This window comes from Cervus canadensis, chromosome 26 (genome assembly GCF_019320065.1).
Source record: "Cervus canadensis isolate Bull #8, Minnesota chromosome 26, ASM1932006v1, whole genome shotgun sequence".
In the NCBI taxonomy this organism is placed as follows: domain Eukaryota; kingdom Metazoa; phylum Chordata; class Mammalia; order Artiodactyla; family Cervidae; genus Cervus; species Cervus canadensis.
The window spans coordinates 50,069,789-50,074,566 of record NC_057411.1 but is presented as its reverse complement, the minus strand read 5'-3'; the positions used below and the strand labels follow the sequence as shown (position 1 = coordinate 50,074,566).

General features: G+C 45.7%; 1 protein-coding gene across 1 annotated transcript in view; it reads left to right on the top strand.

Annotated features, from left to right (window-relative positions):
- The first annotated feature begins 2,967 nt into the window (after positions 1-2,967).
- Positions 2,968-4,778, top strand: part of ACOX3 (acyl-CoA oxidase 3, pristanoyl) — a 55,216-nt gene continuing 53,405 nt past the window's right edge. The window contains exon 1 of the mRNA XM_043448579.1: positions 2,968-3,109. The gene's annotated coding sequence lies outside the window, so the exon portion shown is untranslated. The remainder of the gene's footprint in view (positions 3,110-4,778) is intronic.

Here is a 4,778-nt window from a genome sequence, read left to right as displayed (position 1 = left end):
CGCTTGCGGCCTGGCGCGGCCCGTTTGCGTCACGGGGCGGGGCGCTGGGACCGGAAGTGAAAGGGAAGATGGTGGACCTATCGCTTCTCTTGTTTTGAGTTCCTTGGCGCGTGGTTCCGGTGGAGAGTTCTGAGCTGAGGAGTATAACGTTTGCTCAAAGGCCCTCCTAGTCAAAGCTGTGGTTTTCCCAGTAGCCATGTAGGGATGTGAGAGTCGGACCATAAAGAAAGCTGAGTGGCAAAGAATTAGTGCTTTTGAACTGTGGTGTTGGAGGAGACTCTGGAGAGTCAGTTGGACTGCAAGGAGATCCAACCAGTCCATCAGAAGATCAGTCCTGGGTGTTCATTGGAAGGACTGATGCTGAAGCTGAAGCTCCAATACTTTGGCCACCTGATGTGAAAAGCTGAATCATTTGAAAAGACCTTGATGCTGGGAACAGTTGACGGTGGGAGGAGAAGGGGACGAGAGAGGATGAGATGTTTGGGTGGCGTCACTGACTCACGCACATGAGTTTGAGTAAACTCCAGGAGTTGGTGATGGGACAGGGAGGCCTGGCATGCTGCAGTCCATGGGGTTGCAAAGAGTAGGACACAACTGAGCGACTGAACTGAACTGGGGGTACGTTCAAGGGTGTCGGTGTGGACAGTAACAAAACCTGAGTGGACTTTTGGAGAATTCTGGCTGTAGTGTATTTATGGAATCATTAAAATCATTCCTGTGTCTGGAATCTGGTTGTCTCCATATTGGTTCCTGATCAATGTCAAGGAGCCCATGTTTGTGAATGTTCAGGATTAGTCCTCTTATGAGAGCTCCTGCATCTGTATTTCACTCTGGCCTTGCTTTCTTGTTTGAGAAAGTTGCAGCCAATGCATTCCTGCATCTGAGTGCTGCCCTGTGGGGTTTATTAGGACAGGTGGCCAGCTGTCACCTGCCTGTCACCGAGTGAAAGTGTTAGTCCCTCAGTTGCATCTGACTGCAACCCCCATGGACTGTGGCCCTCTAGGCTTCTCTGTCTTGGAATTCTCCAGGCAAGAATACTGGAGTGGGTAGTGATTCCCTTCTGCAGAGGATCTCCACCCAGAGATCGAACTCTGGTCTCCTATGTTGCAGGCAGATTCTTACTGTCTGAGCCACGGGGGAGACCCTGTGTCCAAGGAGGAGGCGAAAAGGGCAGCTACTGCCAGTGTAGGTGAACATCACCTTCACAGTCTGTAGAATCTAGTGATACTGAAACCATTTACCTCAGACTGGGACTTGAACCCACATGGCTGAGACTCAAACCCAGCCAAACCCCTGCTTGGGCCTTGAACCCACGTGTCTGGGACTCAAACCCAGCCAAAACCCACAGTACGTGGTTTCAGGACCTAATGAAGCTCAGGTTCTTGATGTCTCATCACAGGATGAATTTAATGAGAGACAAAGTGATAGGTAAGAAGTGGATTTACTCAGATAGAGAGAGAAGCATACTTCACAGACAGAGTGTGGGCCATCGCAGAGGGCAAAGGTGACCATGAAATGTGGCCTGGTTAGTTTTTATAAGCTGGATATTTTTATATGCTAATGAGTTGGAGGACTATTCCAACTATTTTGGGGAAGGGGGCAGAGATTTCCTGGATTTGGGCCACCACCCACTCCTTGGTCTTTTAACAGTCATTACGCATGCTGATTCAGGATCAAGGTCTAGTCTTGTCTGCCATCTTGGCCCCATTTGACTTTAATCAGTTTGTGTTGTGTCCTTGGGCTATGTCATTCTTTCAGAAGTTGTGCCTTGCCCCTTTCCCTCTTGTTACAATACTCTAAAAAACCCTCAAAGATTCTTCCATCTTTTTGAACATTAATCCCTCAGTTGGTATTTTTTTCTAAAAGGTCTCTATCAGAATCAAGGATTGAAAACTAACTCAAGTCATGTAGTTTATCAGTTCAGTTGAGTTCAGATGCTCAGTCGTGTCTGACTCTTTGCAATCCCATGAACCACAGCATGCCAGGCCTCCCTGTCCATCACCAACTCCCAGAGTCCACCCAAACCCATGTCCATCGAGTCGGTGATGCCATCCAATCATCTCATCCTCTGTTGTCCCCTTCTCCTCCAGCCCTCAATCTTTCCCAGCATCAGGATCTTTTCCAATGAGTCAGCTCTTTGCATCAGGTGGCCAAAGTATTGGAGTTTTAGCTTCAACATCAGTCCTTGCAATGAACACCCAGGACTGATCTCTTTTAGGATGGACTGGTTGGATCTCCTTGCAGTCCAAGGGACTCTCAAGAGTCTTCTCCAACACCACAGTTCAAAAGCATCAATTCTTTGGTGCTCAGCTTTCTTTATAGTCCAACTCTCACATCCATACATGACCACTGGAAAAACCATAGCCTTGACTAGATGGACGTTTGTTGGCAAAGTAATGTCTCTGCTTTTTAATATGCTGTCTAGGTTGGTCATAACTTTCCTTCCAAGGAGTAAGCATCTTTTAATTTCATGGCTGCAGTCACCATCTGTGGTGATCTTGGAGTCCCCCAAAATAAAGTCAGCCACTGTTTCCACTGTTTCCCCATCAACTTGTCATGAAGTGATGGGACCGGATGCCATGATCTTAGTTTTCTGAATGTTGAGCTTTAAGCCAACTATTTCACTCCTTTTTCACTTTCATCAAGAGGTCCTTTAGTAGTTCTTCACTTTCTGCCATAAGAGTGGTGTCATCTGCATATCTGAGGTTGTTGATATTTCTCCTAGCAGTCTTGATTCCAGCTTGTGCTTCCTCCAGCCCAGTGTTTCTCATGATGTATTCTGCATATAAGTTAAATAAGCAGGATGACAATATACAGCCTTGACGTACTCCTTTTCCTACTTGGAACCAGTCTGTTGTTCCATGTAGTTTATCAGAGAAAAGAGCAAAGACCAATGTCTATGGAGTTAAGTAAGAGAGAAATGATTGCTAAACCTCATAGTCTTTGACCATGTACTTGATTTTCATGCTGTTTTGGTTTCCTAGGGTTGTCATAACAAATTACCACAAACTGGGTGGTTTAAAACTGTAGAGATTTGCTCTCACAGATCTGAAGGCTTGGCGGGAGAATCTATTTGTTGCCTCTCAGCTTTTGGTGATTGCCAGCAACTGTAAGTGTTCCTGGGCCTGTGGCCATATAATTCTAATCTCTTCCTCCGTGATCACTTGGCCTTCTTGTGTTTCTCTGTGTCTCTTCTCTGGCAAAGACCCGACTTCCAAGTAAGGTCACAGGTACAGTGGGTTAGGACTTTGGTATGTCTTTGCAGGGAGGCATAATTTAATCTCCAATGCTGTCCAAATATGTTTAGCCTGTGGGGGAGCCAAAAGATTAATCATTACAAGCCTTACTAGTTGCTCATATGTGAAGGGACCTGGACTTAGCACTGAGGATGCAGAGCTAAATAAGATCCCACCCGTGAGGAACCTTCAGGCTGATGAGAGGCAGAGAGGGAAGACAATGATCATGGAATATGAAATGTGCAACAGTCAATACACACAGGGTGCAGAGGTTGCAGAAGGAGGAAGTTTTTTTTTCATTTGTTTCACACTATAAAACTCCTCTAATCTTGAAGGAAAAGTGTTGTGAAAGGAGGACTCAGTGATAACTGAGTTAAATAGAACCAATTGTGGTGGAGGGAAAAAATTCTTCAAGGGAGTCCTGACTTCAGAAGACCTGGCTGTCCAAATACAGAAAACAGAACAAAACAGAAAAGTTCACAGGGGCACAGTTTTGTTCACGCTGGGGTGGGGATGGAGGGCAGCCTTCTCCCATGTTTCTCAGCTCTGCAAATATCACTGCCTATCTGCAAACATTGGTTTCACCAAAGCCAAGAGCAACGTTTTCATTAGGAACTTGGCCTGAATCATATTAGTGAGGCTCAGGATGGAAAGTGCCTTTGTTTTCTCACTCAACTTGTTATGTAATGTCCATAATCAAAACAGCATTGAGGTAAGGTGTCTACTTGGCTTCTCGCGTATAACAAGCATGTTGTTTGATTTAAATGTGGGCTCAGTTCTTCAGAAACAAAACAAAATGCCTGTTTCTCAGACTCTGCGCTCTTAAGCTTCTGGGCCCTGAGGCTGTCCCCTTGCTAGTCCTGACTGATTTGGTCCCTGCAGTCCTGGCGCATGCCACACGCTCAGACAAGAGAGTGATCGCTGAGCAGAAACCTGGAGGTCAAGGCCTTCGGATAAGAGTGAAACAGAGCGGGACCCTTAAGTCTTTCCCCTCTGTGTCCTCTGCCTGCCTTTTGTCTGTAGAAAAACTTTAGCCAAAGAATAAATTAACCAGAGAAATAAGAAAACACAGAAGCAAAGGAAAGCAGCCAAGCAAGACCAAATAAGAAGGGAGTTCCCTGGTGGTCCAGTGGATAGGACTCAGAATTCTCACTGCCGTGGCCTGGGTTTAAACCCTGGTTGAGGAACTAAAATGGTGCAAGATGGATGGCATGACCAAAAAAACATAAAACAAAAAACCTTTAAAATACCAAATAATGATAGTTTAGTCATTAAACAAAGTCAAGGACCTTTACTGCCTCCTCAAACGCTATAGGTAACATTCTGAGCTTTATCCTCTGAGCTGTTTTGCAGAGAGTGAACACCCCACCACCATCAAGTGGAAGAAGTTAAGCTACACGATGACCGGACTGTAGCCATAACATGAGCTGCCACAATTCTGAGAACTGGGCTCAAGGAAACGGGAACAAACCAGTCTTGGAACTGAAGAGGAACTGTACTTGAAACAATCAGGACCCCACTGAGCAGACAGTGTGAAGTGAA